The sequence below is a fragment of the Lissotriton vulgaris genome, chromosome 2_1, assembly GCF_964263255.1.
Source record: "Lissotriton vulgaris chromosome 2_1, aLisVul1.2, whole genome shotgun sequence".
NCBI lineage: Eukaryota > Metazoa > Chordata > Amphibia > Caudata > Salamandridae > Lissotriton > Lissotriton vulgaris.
The window spans coordinates 288,127,928-288,149,348 of record NC_141687.1 but is presented as its reverse complement, the minus strand read 5'-3'; positions in this window follow the sequence as shown (position 1 = coordinate 288,149,348).

The following is a 21,421-nucleotide window of genomic DNA, read 5'->3' as shown; positions in this document are numbered from 1 at the left end:
GTCGCCAGACCCTGCTCCCTCTGTGGGTCCCTCATTGCCCTGCGCGCCCTGTGTGTTTCAGGGTGCCCGGAAACAAGCTAAGAGGAAAAGGGTTGTGAGTGTACGCAAAGGTAGCCATTCCATACTTTGTAAACGCTCTAGGAAGCAAGGGTCAAGGGCCACGGGTGTAACATTAGATAATGGTCAGAGCCCAGAGCGTCTGGGTGGATTGGGAGAGTCTCTGCCTCAAGAAAGGGGACTCGATACCAACATCAAGCCATCAGCTATCCAAGTTCCAGCTTGCTTGGATCAAATCATTGATGCGCTTAACCATTCCCTGACACCGCTCATAGAACAAATCAAGAGGGTGGAGGCCAGAGTAAATAGTCTTGAGCAGTCGACCCTTGACAACTTTTTTTCACTTAAGACTCTGATTAAACACCAGAACAGGAATAGCGAGGACCCCTCATGTGGCAGATTGGGAAAAGGAGCTGCAGCTGTTGCTGCTCTGGTACAGGTTCCAGTTCCACCAAAAGCGGCTTCCCCAATAGCACCAAGTACGGCCCCAACTCCCACTACCACTGCCCCACTCATGCCCAAATCAGGTCCTACTACCACTGCTCCACCTAAGTCCAAATCAGGTCCTGCCCTACACTCTACTCCAACTCAAGGGAAGCCCACTAAGGTCAATAAAGTACATAAGATAGTAACGCAACCGAAGTCCCCCGCGGGTGGGTGTAACTCTAAACCTAAGCAAATATCCCCAAACAGTGCAAAGACTAAGGGAGATGGGGCAGCTTTGCCAGCTAAGCCTGCCAAAAGCCATTTGGCAGCACCTGTCTTAGCTGCACCCGCCTTGAAGAACTTCTCTGGCAGACCTTATGCTGACCTTTCCCCGGACTGCCATCCTTACGTCGTTGTGCTGGTGAAGGTCCCACCCTGAAAGATAACCAATCAGAAACCCACCAAGCCCTAAAAAATAAAAGCCTTCACTGGCTAAAAATAAACAAACCACTCCCTGCGGGCGTAGACGGACTAATCCTTGGCGTCCGCAGGGTGCCCTGGGTTGGACGGGGCAAGAAGCAGCTGGAGGGAGACTGCTTTATTATTAACTTCCAGGACAACAGAGTAGCCAGATCGATCTGTATCCAAGACCAAACGGTGGGAGGCCCTGGAATTAGCGCAGTAGACCTGACCTATTTCTACCCGCGGCCTGCTAATCACACCATTCTCAGGCCTATTATGGGGGAAATGAGCAATGGTCATAATAATGGTGGAATAAGTAGTTTGTCTGTGCCCCCTTTCTATCCCCAAACTGGGTGGCTGGGTCAAAATTGTGTCCCTAGGAGCTACTGACTTGAAGCAACTGGAGGACTGGACAGGGGGGAACCGGGCGAGCCTTCAAACGGTACTGTAATGCCACCTATTCTTCCCTCCCCCAATGAATCCCAAACCACATCATCGGTTACTTTGGACTTCTTGGGGGACCTAGTTCCTATTGGTGTTGGGCGATCACTGCCATGCTCGGGCATGGTGACTCCATGTCAAGAGATAGTTTCCCTATGCGCTCCAGCTGTGATGGACCAAGTTTTGAAGGTCTTCAGCTGGAACGTTGCCGGAATAGCCAGAAAACTGGCATTGCCCGACTGGAATGCACTGGTGGAAGAGTATTCCATATGCATTTTCCAGGAGACATGGAGTAGGGAGCCAGTGCATAGGGCGGGGTATTCTGCCTATGCCATCCCAGCTGTTTGCCCAGATTCGGGTAGGGGGCGACCTTCGGGGGGTCTCCTTATCTGGGTAGCTTCAACCCTAAATTGCACGGTATTGGAAACTAAGACCAATAGCCCAGACTTGCTTAACACCTTGGCTGCTAGGTGTTTTCCCCTCCTATGCTGACTTTTCGTCATTTCCATCATTTCATGACGAGCTCAGCTCGTCATCAGCACAGCTCAACCGTGCATCATGACGAGCTGAGCTCGTCATGAGCATGGAAAGGGTTAATATTACACTGAAGGACGCCTTGTGTTGTTTTGAACATATTTAATGTCTACGCCAGAGGCACTAAGGGGGGGAGGCAGTCTCCCACAATTGCATTGTTGGAGGATTTGTTAGGGGCAACTCCATACAAAGCCTGCACTTTGATTGCAGGTGATGTTAACTGCACGTTCGAACTTTTTGGTTCGGACGTTACCCAGGACCAGGATGAGGAGGATGGCAGGAGGGGGATACCAGTCCTGGAACTTCCCCCGATTAAAAAGTGGACCGAGGTGGCATTGCAGTTAAATGCCCTTAGTATAGAATATGGCCTGAGGGCTTTAAATGGAAGGACTAGCTCGGACAAAGGGGGTGCTCATACATACAATAGGCCCAACCACACATCAAGAATTGATTACATCTTGCTTGATGTGTGTTTATGGAGCTCAGTGAGGGATATGGTAATAGTCCCCTCAGTCTAAAGCGACCACAATTTGCTGTCCCTCACTCTAGCCCCCTGGTGGTCTGTTAGCAGTGGGGGTCCCATACTTAGCCCCACAGTTCACCTTGGCGAGTCGGAGGTATCTCTTTGCGGTAGGCGCCTGAAGTGGTCAAAACTTCTCTTGTCTACCGGAAAACTTGAGGCTGTGTCCCAACTTTTGGCCCTAGCCCAACATAACCTAGGTATAGTTGAAGGAGGCCTGGGGGAGGTATGCGAAGTATTTTGCGACCTAACTGGGGCCTTGACAAATCTGTTCACTGTGCGCCAGAGACATACTGGGGTGAAAGAAAGGGCTAATAAAAAAGACGGGTGGTATACCCATAACTGTAGGGAGGCAAAAAAAAACCTGGTCGAGGCAGTAAAAGCAAAATCTCAAGTCAGGACAAGGGAGGCTAGGAAGGTCTACTCCAAGGCTATCCAGACAGCAAAGAGGGAATGGGAGGAGAAATTCTGGGCGGACTTGTTGGCTGCTAGCAAAGGTAAAGATGCCAGGGAGTTTTGGAAATTGATAGGCTCCCGTAGAAGACCCGATGACACTCTGAGGACCTGCACTATTCCATCCCAGAGCTGGTTCCATCACTTTGGGGCCTTATACTCAGCGATAGAAGGGCCCCTAAATGAGCCAGCTGTATTCCCCTTTTTGATGGAATCTAGCACCCTTACCCTATTTACACCACAGGAGGTTGAGGATGCCACCAATACTGTGGTCCCACTGAAAGCTGCTGGCCCGGATGGGCTCCCAGGGGATCTACTGCGGGCCTATCCATCTGACTGAATGCCATCTTGGAGGGTGGCCCGATCCCAGAGTCATGGAGAGGGGCAGTGGTAGTCCCCATCTATAAAAAGGGTAGTAGAGACATTCCAGGAAATTATAGGCCAATAAGCCTGATTGACTCTTCACAAAAAGTAGCCGGAAAAGTGATCCTGGGGAGAATCCTACATTGGGTGGACGAGAACCAAGTCCTATCGGACTTCCAGGCAGGCTTTCGCTCAGGAACAGGTACAATTGAGCAAGTCTTTCGGCTAACACTTCTGCACTGGAAGGTCGTGGATCTGGGCAAGGGCAGTCTCTACCTGGCCTTCATCGACTTGAAGACTGCCTTTGACCTAGTTCCCAGGGAGGAACTCTGGAGGGTTCTCCATGGTCTGGGCTTGCCCCCGTACATCCTTTTCCTCCTCACCAAACTCCACACGAATAACTTTGCCCAGGTTCGCTGGGGGAGAAATGGCGAGACAACAGACAGAATCCCGGTTTGTAGGGGTGTCAGACAGGGCTGCGTGTTAGCTCCCACACTTTTTTCCTATATGTAAATGGTGTGGTGGAGCACCTGCTTCAGGAATCTGCGGACGCACCCTGCCTGGGGGGCGAGCGGATTCCAACATTGTTGTTCGCGGACGACACTCTCCTTATTTCAAAAACCCCACAGGGGCTTCAGAAGCTGTTGACCCGTTTCCAGGACTTTTGTGTAGCTAGAGGGTTGGTGATAAATGTAGAAAAAACGAAATATTTGATACTACGCCCACCAAGGAAACTGGGTCGTCCTCCCACCTTGAACTCGGTCCCTCTGGAGAAGGTATCTGAATTTGATTATTTGGGTTTACGCCTGAACGACAAGATGAACTGGTCTTCTCACATTGACAAGATGATTCTTTGCCACAAAAGGGTAGGGGGTGCCTTACTAAAGGAATATCATACATCTTCCAGATCCTCAGTGGCACCCGCAGTTGAGATCTACAAGGCAAGGGGGGTTACTTCTGCCTTGTAAGGCGCGGAGCTATGGGGCAATTGTAATGTGGATTCCCTATCCAAGGCCGAAAATAAGCTCCTAAAGGACCTCTTAACCCTCCCCTCGAGCACCCCCACAGTTCTGGTGCTCTTAGATTTGGGCTGCAGAAGCATCAAAGACCAGGCCCGTCTTCGCCCATTGCTCTTATGGTCCCGCATATGGAGGGTCCCGGAACTAAAATCTTATGCCGAGGGCCTATCAGAAGTAATGGACATGGGGGGCTGGAACAAGATCAAGTGGCTGAGGGACACAAAAAATCTTCTGGGGGAACTGGGCCTGGGACACTGTTGGTCTACAAAATCTGCTCCCCTAAAGGCAGTCCTCAAAAAACTTTATTGGGACTGGGTCTTTTTTCAGCAAAGCGGGAACCCCAATCACTGCAATTCGACTACATCGTTCCTCAGAATAAAGGACGTGGCATTATATGAACCTTACATGGATTTTATCACTATGCCAGTGGATAGGGCCCTTTATTTCAAGTTCAGAGTTGGCACTCTCCCGCTAGGAACAACTGTATCAAAGTGGAAGTCCCATGCTCATTTATCCCCCTTCTGCGCATGTTGCCCAGCCAGACCTGAGACGGTGGCTCATGTACTTTTTGAGTGTCCAGATTATATTTATCCAAGGAGATACTGGTTAAAACCCCTTTTCAAACGCTTGGGAACACGCATACATTCGGTGGCTCTCCGAATTTTACTGACTGATACCTCCCCTCTCATAGTCTGTGGTGTCTCCAAATTTTTAAAATGTTGCTGGTTGATCCGTTGCAAGAGATTGTCTATATCGGTTTAATTCCTTTTTAGCTAATTTATCTTAGGGGGTTCCCTACAATTTTATCTTCTTAAAATGTATGACATACTTGCACTTTTTTGTAAATGTTGTTTTTATAAATGTATGTTATGCTTGTAAGATATCTTTGCATATCGAATAAAGCTTTCAACCAAGAATATATATTGCCATGTAAATGTGCACCCAAAATGCATGCAAAATAAATAACTGGTATTTAACATTTTCATACAAAAATGTATTAAATATAAAATCACACTTTGTGTCAGTTCTGAAACAGAAGACATATGATATATTTTTAGATGGATGTGAACAATGAGCACAGGCTTTGAACAGTCAATCAAATTGCAGAGCGCCAAAGCAGCAGTGGGAGGAAGCAGAAATTCTATGACAATTTAACAGACCAATGCATGAAGAGCACTGACCAAAAGCCCCTTTAAGGAATGCTCCATTTTTTTTCAGGGCAATAATCTGGTGCAACAGCTAAAATGTTATCAATTGCCGGCCATTAAAACGAGTACATGAGCAATCCCCCAATGTTTCACACAAGAGGAAATATTGACTAATTAACAAATGCAGATTGGATTTAATTGCGTTTATAAAATGTAATTCGTCTATACCAAGGCCTGCTACAACAAAAGCAACCGTAAATGGGCACCCGACAAAGGATGAAACGCCCTGAAGGGGAACCACCACCGATCAGAAGTACTTGAATCTCATTGCACCAGATTGGGCGAAGAGAGGCTGGTACTAGAATTGTTGGCACTCAGTATCTGCCTTCTGATTCCCCTACTGCTCAGGGAGGATCTCATGACACTACAACTGGGATTTGTGAGGCAACCTTACCTCCACACCACTCTCTGCCTTCATGCTTGGACTTTGAGCAGGGATCTTTGAGTGACTTTGATCTTTGCTCTGAGGTCCCAGACGTCAACCTCACGGCAGGACATTCTTCAACTAACTCAGTCGACTCTGGTTATTGGTTGTAATGTGTGACTTGATGTATGTCTGAGCAGGCAGATCCTCATATGTTCAGGTTTTCATTATCCCTTACCTTGCGAGGCTCTGCTCTGGGCATGATTAAAGTTTAATCTTTGGCATTGTTGGTCTTTTTGTACCTTTCGAACCAGTTCAAGTCACCTAAAGTTATTAATGTTATCTTCCCATCTTCTCCGTTTGTGTTGCCTCAACAGCTTTTAAAATTGATGTTGACATAATGCTATTGCGGTTTACACCTCTACAACGGGAGGATTGTTGTGTGCATCAAGATTTGATATTCGATAGAAATGAACGACCCAATGGAGCTCATTCTGTGAGGGCAAGAAGTGCTTTCTACCCAATACATCTCTCCCATTTCGAGCATCTGTTGTGCTGCGTGGAGGTCTTTGATCTGCAACTTCACAGAGCATTACTCCTGGGCTTCTGAGGCCTGCAGCGAATGCCATTTTAACAGGTCTGACCAGCAAGACTTCCTGGATTAATCTCTCCCTCAGGCACACCACTAATGTGGGCTTTTCTGTGATACTGATTCCAGAGTAGAATAGGTTGGTCACTTACTCAATGTTTCTTCTCACAGGTTCCTTACTGCTCGTTTCCCTCCCCATTCGGAGAAGGTTTAGCGCTGCTCCTGGTTAGAGTTACAAATTATTGAGTTTGCATGGTATACCGGTGCTTCTGATTGAACATTGGTTCATCCCAGCATACATCTGAAAAGCAGGAAAACGGATCAGCAGCTGACATCAGCAGCAAGCAGGCGGAGCCTCATATGAGCTCCGTATCATCCCATCCAGGGATGCAGTGGTATCACCTGCTCGTGAGCTACTGAAGGTATTATGGCTCACGTTAGGCAAACTCTAAAATGAGGAACAACACTTTCAAAGCCATTTGTGCTACTCTGCCCCGTGCAGTAGGAACGACTAGCAAGGAGCTCAGTGAGTTTCTGAAGGTGAACCTGGACACAACAGTGAAGACCGTACTAGGAGCATTATTTAGAGCTTGGTAGATGCAGGGCATCTATCTAAACGGGGCAGGTATCCTATTCACCTTATCTAGAGTGCATATAGTCCCTGCACAGTCTGAACAGAGCAAACTGGACATCCACCAAACTCTAAACCAGGCTCCACATTAGTGATCTGCTGCTCAGATATGAAAAAAGGAACACGTTGGTTTCATTAGATGCCGTGGGCAGGAGAATGCATCTGCTCACAATCTCTCAATGTACAAAGTTTTGGTCGTCTATTTATACAGTTCATGAGGTACAATAAAACACTTGGCTACATTCCAAAAAAGCATTACAGTTGTAAATCAAGAAACGCGGGCATCTGATAAGGACACAGATGGCTCTTGACCTTGGAGAGAGCTAGTGTGGGCCAAGTGTTCATGTGTCTGGCATGTAGAGCGCGTGATCACTACATGTGATGTGCCTGTCTTGTCCTGATTGGTTAAGTGGGCTTATCTACATGTGGTATCTAGCTTTTTGGTGTTAGTGGGGAACGCGAGTCTTTGTTCAAACTAATTTTATTGGGGCCAATTATCTCTGACTTGCTTGTGGTGCAGTTATCTATCTGTGGAATTGATCGTGCTCTTCCCTGTGTACACGTTTGTCTTTGGCTTATGGGGAACCCACCTGTAACCAGTTACTCAATAGGAATGGGCACCGGTTGCAGGACCTGCCTGACCACGTATCTCTGACTCGGGTTTGATGGAGAGGTCACCTTGGGTAAATCTGACAGCAATAATGTGAGTTCATTGGAACTCTTAAAAATAACATGTCAGACATTGGTATCATTTTTATTGACATTATCATCATCATGCATACAGTGGTCATTTTGTACATTGATATTGTTTGTACTGGTAATAACGAGATCATGCTTGCTCCGGTCTGAACATACTTTGGCATTGTTCTTGTTCGCAACAACAATATTGTTTTATGAGCATGGATCACGGAATACATTGGTGTCATTATATCTGATGTCGGGCACACGTTACCGTAGCGTAGACACTGACATTGCATTAATGGGCACACGTGGTGGCATACGTTCACTTTGCATTTACTAATATTGCCGTTGTCAGGCCTGCACAGATCATGACATTCATTGACATCGTATTCACCTATTCCACAGATCTATCCACACTTTACCATCTCTGATTCCTGTGTCCAAGCCATGTGTTGTCTTGAGCATATTGTGTTAACTTGGAGGACAGCTTGATACAGTTTGTCACTGTCTTCTTTTATCTCTACACAATGTGTATGTTTTCTTCCAGAATGAAACAAATACTTTTTTTCTGATGGCCCAAAAAACATAATGGAACATTGATCTTTCTACGTGAGAGCTTCTGTTGTCAGAGCAGGAAAAATGGAAATATGATCTTACATGTAAAAGGATTCTTTGGCAGCTACAGCGGGGCGGAGCTCTTTATGAACCTCTTCTCTCTGCTGCTCCGCAGAAAAATATCTCGTAATGAATACTATGAAGAACTACAGAGTCAGTAGGATGGCAAGCAGGAGCCCGGAAGAACGAAAGATCAGTAAAGAGAAAGGAAGGAATACTGAATGGAAGGAAGGGTGAAAGGAGGGAGGGGTGGTTTTTCAGGTAGATGAATGGGTGAATGAGTGAATGGATAGGTGGACAGACAGGTGAAAGGATGGCGAAGTAAAAGGGTCGATGGATGAATGGCTGAATGGATGAGTGAAAGGATAGGTGGATAGACAATTGAAGGTGTGGCAGAGTGGATGGATGGGTGAAAGAATGAGTAAATGGATAGGTGAAAGAATGAGCGGCTGGATGGATGGGTGAAAAAATAAGTGGATGGATGGGTAGGTGAAAGAATGAGTGAATGGACAAATGGATAGACGAATAGGTGAATGGATCAGTGGATGGACAGGTGAAAGTGTGGCAGAGAAAGAGATGGATAAACAGGTGGATGGACAGGTGCAAGGTTAGCAGAGTAAAGAAATTAATGGATGTGCAGATATTTTGATAAGTGAGAGGATGGCAGGGTAAAGGGGTGGATAAAGAGCACAGTGGCTAGATGGATGGCATAGTGGATGATTGATGGCATGAAAAAAATGAATGCATGCAAGATTGTAAAGGTGAAATATTGGAAATCAGAGAGAGAATGGAAATGTGAAAGGATGAATAGATCGCTCCCTGGACGGAAGAGAATGGGGAGCTCTTCTAGGGAGGGGTCGGTTCACTTACTTCACTTGCTTTGTGTCATCAAAGCTTTTATTTCAAAGTGGAGGGTACTTTATTTTTCTGGCTACTCCCTTGCTGTGTAGCATGCCATTACAGAGTCATCAGGTCTGAAAACAGGTTATGGATGCCCTTTGCTTTCCCTGCCCTCATGTGGTGTATGGGAGGAGGAGGATCATGTGATAGTCTGAACGAACATTTGAAAAGTTGAGTTTCATGTCAAGTACTGCTGAACCCAGGGAAAACCAAACCGAGGCATTGCTGCGCCAGCTCGCAGTTCTCAAACCATAGCACTTGGGTTTTCAGCTAAAACCAATCATCGCCAATAAAGCCCCACTGATACCATATGCCTTCAGCTGACTGTTCTTTTAACTTTGCTGTGCTCGGTTTTTATTGGAAGGGGCAGCACCAGGATGTCATCCTTTTACACTGATAGTGGGCCAGAGCTTTGCTTTCTAATGGAGGCCAGATGGCTGGTGGAGTGGTTGGCGGATGCCACGTGTCAAGGGGGACGGATGCTGGGGGAGGGGAGGAGGTGAGATTGGTGAAGGGCAGGTACGTGATGGATGCCGGGGTGTGTACGGAGGCGACGGGGGGGGTGCAGCGTCGGGGAGTACGGGGACGGGTGAGGGGGCGACGGGGGGCGCGGCGTCGGTGAGTACAGGGACGGGGGAGTCGGCGAAATCCGGCGGGTCGGCGGCGTCCGGTGCTGGGGCGAAGGAGAGCTGCGAGGTGCCGGTCAGGAGGCTGCCGTACATGGGGGTGGCGAAGCCACTGGGAGCGCACTTGTCACTGGTGACTAGGGAGAAGATTTGGAAGGGGGAGTATGTGGAGATTTTGAAGTTGCTCCACAGGGAGCTGATGGCCAAGGAAGGGTCAAAGGAGGAGGAGCAGGAGCTAGCTAGGCGACCAAAGGTGCCGGTTACCATTGAGAATTGGTCGGCGACTTTCCTGATCTATGCCAGTGTGTACTGTGAGAAGTACCCAGACAGGGCGGTCGCGCTGTTCAAATACATGGACGTGGTGAATGTCGGCGTTTCTTGGTCTGATGAAGGTGCCGCGGTTAGCAAAGTTAGGTTGAGCACTGCGGTTTACTACACAACGAAGACTTCCGTGCTGGGACTCCATGCATGGCTGCAGTATGGCTAGGTTGCACGAAGGAGCTTGGTGCGGCTCGTGACAGGCTGCTCGAAGCTCTCCAGCCCTGAACCCCTCCAAGCCCCTGGTTTCTGATATTCTGTTTCTATTGTTGTAACTTAAAACGCATGCTCTTGATATGTGCATTCACAGTTATGTTTTCTGCATAGGGCAAAAGATGCACAACAGCATTCTGAGAAGCTTGGAGATCATATGTATTCCCTGGAGGTGCTGTGCATTGTTAGAAGACCAATACTCGTGTCTGCTGTCTATGGCTGTTAGGCTGCTGCATGGCTGAAAACAAACTGGCCTGGATCCCAACCACCCCATCTTTCCTCCCTGCCACAGATGGATAGAAAGGCTGATCCTCAATACCCCACATCATTACTGAGGTAGCGGCATCATCATAGCAGTGTACATGAAGGTCTCATCTGATTACCCAAAAGCAATCCTAAGGCTGCTGGAACTGGGACAGACAGTAAAAAAATACAAATCTTCTCTGCAAGGCGCACACTTCATGCTGCTGTCAGGCTGGTCTCTAGTCCTGTCCAGCTCCGCTGCCCCCTTCACATCAGCGCAAGAGTTGAATAAATGAAAGGTAATGCTAGAAGAGGATAAACCAGTTCAAGATGAACCCTTATGTTTTAAAATGCGATCATTTGCATTTTCACTCCTTGAATCACAAACACCATGGCTGGTTAATGCATTGACTGGCCGCATCTGAAGCACCTCGTTTCACTGACGTGTCCAAGCAGTGTGGCCACAGGCATGTGAAAAAAGTCACTGACTGTTACAATGGGGTCTGCGGTTTGGCGAGTCAGTAGGGGTCTATTATGGTTGATCTATGGTCAGAGAATGTTGGAACTGGTGGCTCATCTGGGCAGATAAAGAACAATGTGGGTGGCATGGCATCTAGGTAGGAATGTTAATGTGTAGGATTCTATATAGTCCAGTGGAAGAGGAGTTGCCCTGCGAGCTGGTTGGTGACATTCAGCTACACAACAAACCTCTCTAACCCTCACCTGGAAATTGAATTCTTTCATCAGGCGGGGCCGTGAAAGTTTTGTTCAGTCATTCTCAGTTTAGACCGAAATACAGAACTCTAGCTTCACGTGTTTGTCTGTAAAAGAACATATATACATAACTTTGTGAACTGAAGGAAAAACTCTTTGGGGCATATGTACAAGGAGTTAACACTTTTTTATAGCCATATGTAGAAGCTGTCGCTAACCTCAGTAAGCGGCAATTTTCCAGCGAAAACGTTCATAGAAAAGATTGCCACTTCTGTTAGCGATTATGACATGCAAGTGAGGTGTTCCTGTGCAAAAACCGCCGCTAACCCCACTTTGTGATATTTACAAGGGAATCCTTGAAGTTTGGAAGCCCAAAAAAATGCCACCCACTGCAGTTAGAGGCAGTTTTTTAAGACCAGAATATAGCTGGTCTTAAAAATGGAGATAACACTTGGGGCCTCATTTCAGCAGGTGTTGGTGCTGGACAGCGCTGCATGCGATGTTGCTACGCTGCCCTGCGACAAAACTACAGTGCAGGAATGCGCACCATCAATAAGAGAGTGCACATTGCTGGGCCTTAGTCATGAAAAGTGTTGCAGCACTATGGCAAGACAGCGTTGCAACACTGTTCACTATGCGCTTCTTGTGACCCCATGGATATGCTGTATTCCCTGGACAGTGCTCCATGTTGCAAGTAATGACAGATATGTCTGGAATCCTGACGTATCTGTCAGTGCTAAAGTCACGCATTGCTGCAATTGTGTCACAAGCATGTCGGCGCAGTTGGAGATCAATTGGTGGCATCTGCACACTGCGGTGTTATCGTCTGTAAGCATTGGCGGAATGGTGGTGATGAGGGAATTGACGACAAGTTCTTTGGTGGCCTTGATCAAGCTGCGAGGGCGGGGCGATGATGGCGGTGGCGTACGGTGGGCATGGTGAAGATGTGATGTATACAATGATGGTCCATCCAGGAGAGTTCGGTGGTGTGGCTGTTGTAGAAGTTCCCGTTGGCAGAGGAGACGTACTCAATCGTGTGTCCTGCTATGTGGCTTGCTGCGGTGACTAGCTGCTTGAGTCTGATGTTGGCGAGTTTCCCTAGGAAGGGGTGGTGTTCTGATCACTGGGGTTGTCCAGGTGGAACTAGAGTTCACCAAGTAAGATGTCGTCGATGGATGGGAGAGCTTGGAGTGCAATGAGGTCTACAATGCTATCGGAGAATGGGGGTCCATGTGTTCCATGGTCACCGTTGGGTCATAAGAGTGCATGGTCAGTCGAAGTGTCCTTCTGTAGGTGATGGCAATACCTCCTCCTGGACAGTCGGGGTGGTCCTTGCAGGTGATTTAGTAGCAGTCAGTGATGGCAATGACGATGTCCGTTCCGGTGCAGATGTTGGTTCTGGCAGGCAATGTGGTACCCAGGGTTGATGGCGAGGAGGTTCCTGGCGTTGTTGTGGTGGAGAGTCCGAGAGGAAGAGTCCTTGCTGCTGATCGGGCTCCAGGGGCAGACAGATACAGACAGGCTTGCCATAACAGGCTTGCCTATGGCACAGCAGACGTCCATCACAAAGCAGGCATTGCATCGTAATGCCTGTACAATGCAACTCCAACAACACAGGTGCCTTTACATCACATGCCATTCCAATGCATTGTGAGATTCGTGATGGAGGCTTTTAACTTTCATGGTGGGTATGGGTTTCTGGGGTCAGAGATGAAATTTGGTGTGTATTATGTGGTCAAATATGAAATTTGGGGTGTGTTTTGGGGTTAATTATTAATTTTAGGATGTGCTTTGGGTGTCGGAGATTAATTTCAGGGTGTGTTTTGGTGGGTCAAAGATGATTTTTAGGGTTCAGGGTGTGTTTTGGAGTGCAAGGGTTAGTTTTAGGGTTGCACTCACTGAAGTGGGAATAGTAATTTTTTCATCTCCGCTATCCAGCACCTTTCCTATGTTGCAATATGCATAGTATTAGTATGCATTGTAATGGAATGCGATGTAATGGTATGCTTTATAAGTGATATATTTACCTTTGGCACACCAGTGGAATGTGCGGCTGCCATTCAGAAGTACTAGGGGCGGACTGGACAGCTGGGAGTTGGGAAACGCAGGAAAGGACAGTGGATGAGGCGGAGACGTTGTGGTGTGTGTGTGAGCGGGTGTTGTAAATATTTTAATGAATTCAATATTACCTCGAGGCCTGGTCCCGTGTCTTCGTTGCTCCTGCTCTTCTGAGTCTGCTTCCAGGAACAGGAAGTAGGCCGCCAGGTCCCGTCCCCTAAGGCAATCACAATGCTGCAATGCAGCGATGGGATTGTTCTTGAGCGCTGTCTCAAGGCGTTCTGCCAGGGGCTGGAGGGGTGGGCATGTAATGCAGCCTGCATTGCGTACAGGTAAGTGCGCATGACTGCTTTGGGCGCTGTGAGCGGGTCGACCAAACAGTAATTGCGCACTTGAGTGGACATACCACTCTGCCCCTGCCCTGCTACGTGAGTGGAGCAGCCCTCCCCACCCTCTGGCCCGCTCAGGGAAGCATAGCACAATTACATCTGAAAGTAATCATCATGTGATGATTTTTCCTCTTGTTGCACTCCTTGAAAGCAGTGAGGTGATGCTCTTTCGTCATTGCGGATGAGCCGCCACTGGGGGCGCGTTTCACCAGGTGCTAGGCCTGGGCGACTCTAGTACCCGGGTCTCCTTTGCTACGCGTCCCACCTTCTCCTTAGCTGGACATTGACACCATGGCACAATCACCTGCACTCTCTCCAAATCTGTGACTCGGCCAGCAGGAGCCTCAGCCAGGTGGGATTTCACAAGCCTGGGTACAGCAGTCGCCACAAAGTCTGCTGGGGAACCTCCCGACGCAGGTGATGCAGCAGGGCCCATTAGGCGTGAAGTTGCAGCACTCCCACCACACAAGTTCGGTGCACAGCTCAGGGGCATCAACTTCCACAGCGTCTGGCCCGCGCAACTTCATCCGGTCTGTGATGCAGAGAGGCGGCGCCCACCATTGGTAATCCCCTCTGTGCACCCCGGTGTAGTGGTGGATCGTAGTATGCGAAGCAGACCTCTCTATGTTTGTGCGCTGGAGTGCCTCTACCATTTACAGCTCCAAGGGGCTCAAGGCAGTCTTCTCACACAGGTCAGCAACGTGTCTCCATGCGACCTGCCAGAATTCACCACCAGGTAAGGGGATCGCCAAGCCTCAATGTCTACTGTCACAGCTCAAATACGCCACAGGACCTGCGCATCCCACTCCAGGCTCCAGATGCAGGTCCAGCGAGGCATCTAGGCTCCAGATGCAGGTCCAGCAAGGCATCCATGCTCCTGATACATGTCCAACGGGAATCCAGTCTCCAGACGTAGAGCTAACAAGGCATCCAGGCTCCAGACGCAGGACCAGCGAGGCCTTCTGGCCCTGGGGACTGTCCGCACTTTCAAGATTTTGGATGCCAAGGTGTTCCGAAGAGTGCGCAATGAGAAGTGATGCATCACTGCCGTTGTACCGCGATGTGCCTCTTTTCATGGATGTAGCCCTGCATTTCCTCTTCCCCTGGGACTCTGGCTGGTCATCCTGGATGTAAGGGGATCGCCAAGCCTCAATGTCTACTGTCACAGCTCAAATACTCCACAGGACCTGCGCATCCCACTCCAGGCTCCAGATGCAGGTCCAGTGAGGCATCTAGGCTCCAGATGCAGGTCCAGCAAGGCATCCATGCTCCTGATGCATGTCCAACGGGAATCCAGTCTCCAGACGTAGAGCCAACAAGGCATCCAGGCTCCAGACGCAGGACCAGCGAGGCCTTCTGGCCCTGGGGACTGTCCGCACTTTCAAGATTTTGGATGCCAAGGTGTTCCGAAGAGTGCGCAATGAGAAGTGATGCATCACTGCCGTTGTACCGCGATGTGCCTCTTTTCATGGATGTAGCCCTGCATTTCCTCTTCCCATGGGACTCTGGCTGGTCATCCTGGATGTTGGGGAGCTTGAGGGGGTTGTTGATCTGTGCTTCACTTGGCCCTTGGTGCTCCATTCAGCATTCCATTATTTCTTTGCCTATTTTTCATTGGAGGTTGATAGATAGGCTATTTTTGCCTTAGAGGCAAAATAAACTCACGTTGGGCTGACTAACGTGCGGTTTTTTGCCGTTAATAGGCATTTTGTTAGGAATTCGCTGATCTCTGAAACTATCGCCATGTAGCGACGTCTTGTAAATACGTCGCTAACATGGCGATAGTTCTTAGCGGTACACGGCGGTCAGAAAACTGCTGCTAACTAGCATTAGCAATAGTTATCGCCAGTCCTTGTACATATGGCCCCTTGTGTGTTCATAGTGGATACAGTATCTGAGCTTTAAAACATTAAAGCTAGGTTGTTTCGTCACAGCCATCGTGACTCTGAATGAGGAAAGACACAGTTCCTGAAAACTCAGAAAGTAATTAGTTCCATTATCAAGCCTTTATGCAAAGGGGAAAGCTGTGAATATGTTACATCACAATCCACACTTTTGACGTCTGGTGAAATAAATGTCTGTTGTTGTATTATTTTATTAGATGTTTCACACCATGCTTCTGTTGTCTCTAAGCCCTGGAACTAGCAAGTGATACTAGTATGTACTTTCATTGCTTTTAGTTTATGTACCTCATAAGGACGGAAATCTGAAACTACCTTGCAGAATCAGACTTATGACCTGACGACCGCATCATATTTCAACAATAAGCACTCAACTAACTGTTGTATCAATCATTCTTTATAATACACAGGATAGGCATGTATATTTGTGGCAATTTAAATGTATGCGGAGGTATGTGCCAGTAATCCTTCTTCTGAAGTGATTTATTGGCAATCTACAGGGTGTTGATTGAATCCCAGTAGAGGCTTCTCAGCATGTTATCCTTCTGCGACTGACAAAATGGGTATCACCGAATTTACAAGGGGCACCTAGCAAATATAGTGCAGCAAAATCTGGTGAAGTAAGCACTACGTAAAACACAAAATGGTACATATTTGCTAAATTAAAAACACGTGTTAGGGAAAGTTATGATTTCAATAGCTACAAACTGCAGAAGCTAAACAAGCATTGAAAATGCAATCAGCCTTGCATTTGTTTGAGTTAGAGCTATTGGCATTGTAAATGGCAATGTCTTTTACATATGTTTTATGGAGTGTATGTATGTGGTGTGCTGTTAAATTTTGTGGCATAATGGGAAATGTGTTTTGCTTATTGGATGTATGGGGTGTGTTGTGCAATTGTATTGTTGAGTTTTATTAGGTGGTTTGGTATCGAAATATGTGATGTGGATTCAGAATGTTTGGAGTAAAATTATGTGGGGTGGAACTGTGTTTGCATTTATTGGAGTGTATGTTTGTGATGTGGATTGGAATTATGTGGGTTGGATTGTAATTTGTTGTTTAATTGTGTGAAGTGGCTTGTGTGGTATTGAGTGGAGTTATGTGTAGTGGAATAATGTGACATGGCGTGCAGTGGTATTATGTGGAGAGTAATTATGTGGCATTGAGTTTACTGGAATTATGTGGAGGGATATTGTGTGTTATTTAGTAATTATGTGGCATTGAATGTTACTAGTTTTATGTGGAGTGTGATTGTGTGTTTTGAAGTGTAACATTCCACTCTGCTTGATCTCAGAAGGGTGAAGCGAGGATAGAAGGCCAGACAGAGGCCAGAGAAAACAACCACAGCCCTCAAAACGCACAAGGAAAGCAGGAAAACTATATATGTCAGTGTCTCTGGAAATATACCACATGTTTACTGCTTGAGTTAAACATAAAAGTAAAAAGAGCTCCAAAACTACCCAAAATCGAGAACAGATGCAGGGGCCTGGCAGGCACGTTTAGGCGTAACTGCCATCACGTACGTGTAGATTACCTTAAGTCCTTTATGACACAGCAGTTTTCAGAGTGTAGTGCTTTAAGGTGACAGAGGATGGTGTGATTTTTGGGGCCTTGAAGCCTGAAATTATGGCAATTGGTGACTTCAACTATTTGTAAGGTTACCCGAATATCCAGCTGCAGGGCGCTCTAGACTAAGGAATAGTGTAATTTACTATTTCAACACCTTCCCTACTGTACGTAGACTGGAGTTGGAATAGTAATTCACACTATCCCTAAGTCCAGTGCCCTCCAGCGCAAGTCGATGTAACGACTTGACTTGCGTTGTGAAGACCGCGATGTAACATACCACGTTGTAATAGAACGCCTTGTATCGTCATACATCCAGGCACGCCCGCAAAATTGAAGCGCTGCTGTGATTGGTGATGGACTCTGTGTAGGAGGGAAAACGGCGTACTGCCTTAGATCTCGGAGGCGGAAGTTGTTGTAATTGGGGAATGTGCTACACGTGGGAAAGTAAAAAATCCCTCTGTAATGGCACCCGGACTGGAGGTGCCTGTGTGTCCCAGGCAAGCCGCGGGTCACATGATGTTTCTGCCGCGCGGCAACTGTTGATCCCCCTCGGTGTGAATGTGTGTGTACAGAGTGTTTCTGGTCCTGCCCGCTGTATGTGCGTGCTCCAAATCGGGGGCTGAAGCAAGGATAGGCACCAGGAGTAGCCATTACGAGCGTGCAAGCCACAAAAAAAAGAGGCATGGGAAAGCAGTGCAAACAAAACCAGGAAGGACGGCAATGATTGGAGGGAGTGGGTATCTGTCAGCGAGGAGGCACAGGACTATTAAAAGCTAAACCAGCTAACCTGAGCGCGGTTAAGTGGGAACACCATAAACAAGGTAATCATAGAGAATGCAGTGACGAAAACACTGCAAAGAAAACCAGGAAGGACGGCAGCAATAACAGGAGGGAGGAGGTGCATCTGCGAGCGAGGAGGCAACACATGGCCAGAGATGGCCAACCAAAAGAAACAATCAGTGATGTCCTGTGAGAGGGAACCAAGCACTCAAAAGTGGGACAGGTGAACACTATTGACCAACCACAGTAAAGAAATTTCCAAATTGCAGGACAACCAACTAACCTGAAGCGTTGGGTGGAGCTTAAAGCCCATGTTCTGAATACATCCTGTCTCGAAGAGACAACACAGGCACTGCCTAGGCATGATCTAAAAAGAAAAAGTCTCAAAAGTATTGAAACACATTAGGTGAGTTAATTAAAAGAATAACATAGCACTATTGAGGAGTGCATGGTGAGGGGTTCAAGAACACTCCAGAGAGGTAATTTTCAGCTGCTCAATTCCAGCTCCGGGAAAACGATTGGCAGAACAGGAATCCAACTGCAACTTCCTGAGCAGTCATACGTCAACATTCTAATAGGCAAGCACGAATCATTACAAAAGCATGTTCTAGAATCATAAGCAACCCAACACATTATCCCCCATACTCATCAAACATACACAAACTATATATATTTCTTCATGCTGGTTACAAAGATGAAATGAAGGCAAGGAAAAAAATAACGTAGACACAAAGAGGGTAAGGAACATGAAGATTAGAAAATGGACGTTATAACAATGGAATAAACCACTCCGTTCCGGATGCCATTATTTGAATAGTTAGACAACTTTGTTCAATCCATCATTTACCGTTATCAAGCATGATCCCATACTGGCTCACTTTTACTACTGTCTTAGAATGTGAAAAATTGGATTAACCAATTAACCCAGTCTTCCATTCTGACCTGAAATCAATGTTTCTCCTTTGCCAGGCAGCCATACCTCATTTGTATCGTCTTCATTTCTCTTCCACAGATACCAGTTTGTCTTCAGTTAATTGTAATCCTCCCATTCAAGACCATACAAGTTTGGTAGTTGGAATACAATCTCTGAGAAAAAGAATAGGAGAAACTTCGATGGCAGCATTGGGTACAGTACAAATGTCCCATTGCAGATTTTCGAGTTCTTTCAACCAGTCAATCCCATTGGCTACTCTCAACTGAATATTCAAGTCAAAAATAACTTTATTTCGGCAGTCAAGGCCATAAAAGGATACACAAGATACATTAAAATACATAATAGTTAACATGAACAATATCCACAGTAAAACGACACATTTATACATAAATACAATATTTAATAGCAATAACAAACAAAGTAAAAAACAAGCTTTGTGCGGTTGTGGAGAAGCCAGTCGAACACAAACAGTAGCAGCATAGTACAATGGGCAATACAACTTCAGAAAAGTATCAAAACAGCCAAGTGTGATGCCAATTGAATATTGTCTTTGATCACCCTGTGACACCTCTCCATCGGACCCATTAGTTTTAGGATGATACGATGGTGTGGTAGCGTTCTTTGTGTCCCAATGCATCTTGTAATTTTTAAACTCATGAGAAGTGAACTGTGCCCTGTTGTCTGCGCTCATTTCACCTGGGCTTCTTCTCTCAAAAACAGGAATTGTAAAAAACGTAATTTCAAAATTGGTTACCGACTCAACAAATTTCAACTCAAGTCAAAAAGATAAATAATTTACAACCACAATCCCATACCTGCAATTATCCCGTAGCACATTCTAAGCCCAATAACATCATGTAACAGTTTCACCCAAGGCTCATAAGAAAATAGGGAACAGCCTTAAAAGGACTGGGAACAGTCACCTAAGATGTGTTGCTGATGGCGCACGCAACACCCCCCTATAAAATGTTTACTATCCATATCGAACCCCAGCCACCAAAGTTTATTGTAAATTTTTCTTTTCATTGCTCTCATGCCCACATGACCTTTGTGAGTCAAACAGTAGTTATTTTAACTGGAATCTATAGCAATTATACAGGGGTCATGTGTGTCAAGCAGTTTGAGGGGAATAGCAGTGGCTACCTCCATTCTCACAGCTCTAAATACCCTGCCACTTTCCTCATTCCATCGGGGCTTCTAATTTTTATTTAACAAAAAACATAAACTATTTGTAAATGGTCCCTATTGCATGGGAATAGTTACTTAGAAATAGCCTTGACCAAGCTTTCCTTTGGTTCTATACCCTGGGCAGATAATCTGTATCCCAAATAATCAACACTATCCACAGCAATTTGTCAGCCTTCAAGGTAACTCCTATGTCTTTCAAAATGCACAGAAATCTAGCTTAACTAGAGACCTATCAACTGACTCTAAATCATGATCAAATACTAAGATGTCATCCTGAAAGCACTTGACATTAAGAATACCTTTGAATAGGGCTTCTACCACCTGCTGGAAAACCAAGGAGGCAGAAGCCAACCCAAAGTCACTTGTTTGAACTTGTGTGCTCCTTCGGAATGTTGTGTCTCAAGTCTCAGTGTAAAATAATCTAGTGATAATCCAATGTTCTGTCCAGAGTTAAAAATACCTTTGAACCTTTAGAGTAGTAAGTATCTTGGGTATGTAAGGAACAGGATGCCTGTCTATCCAGACTCTCACATTCATGTTCTTCGGATTGTTACACAACCTCATAGAACCATTAGCCTTCCTGGCCAAAACTAATGGTGCCAACCATTCCAGAAATTCTGTTATTTCAAAAATACCTTGCTCCGTTGGGCGAGCACTACAGCTGGCAGACACACAGTGCACTTATTTTTCTAGCGTCCACAACAGTCTTACCAGGGTAGACTATTTTCTAACATACACGGCCTCGATAGGCTGTTTTAGGCACCCCGGGTCCTGCCCAGAGGTATCTCGGACCATTCCCTGGTACAGGTTGAGTTTACGCACTAGGAACGACAGACACGTACCACTATTGTTCTTAACCCATGGCTGTTGACAATACCTGACGTTAAGGAAGAACTTTGCCTGCAAACGTGGAATTACTTCAAAGAAAATCTGGATTCGGTGGACTCGGCCCAGACTATATGAAAAACGGGTAAGGTGGTTCTTAAGGGGTATGCCTTGTCCCTGAAAATGGGGTATATCCAAAAGAGGCGACTGGTGCTGAGACAGATAGAAGAGGAACTCCAAAGGCTAGAGGCTGATCAATCGAATAACCCCTTAAGCGACATACATAATAGGCTGACCCTGAAGCGAGTATAACTTTAAGGCAATTTGCAGATCACTTAGAGAGAGTATATTCCCCTTCTACCACATATACAGCAGAAGATTCACACCAACTCCTATTAGG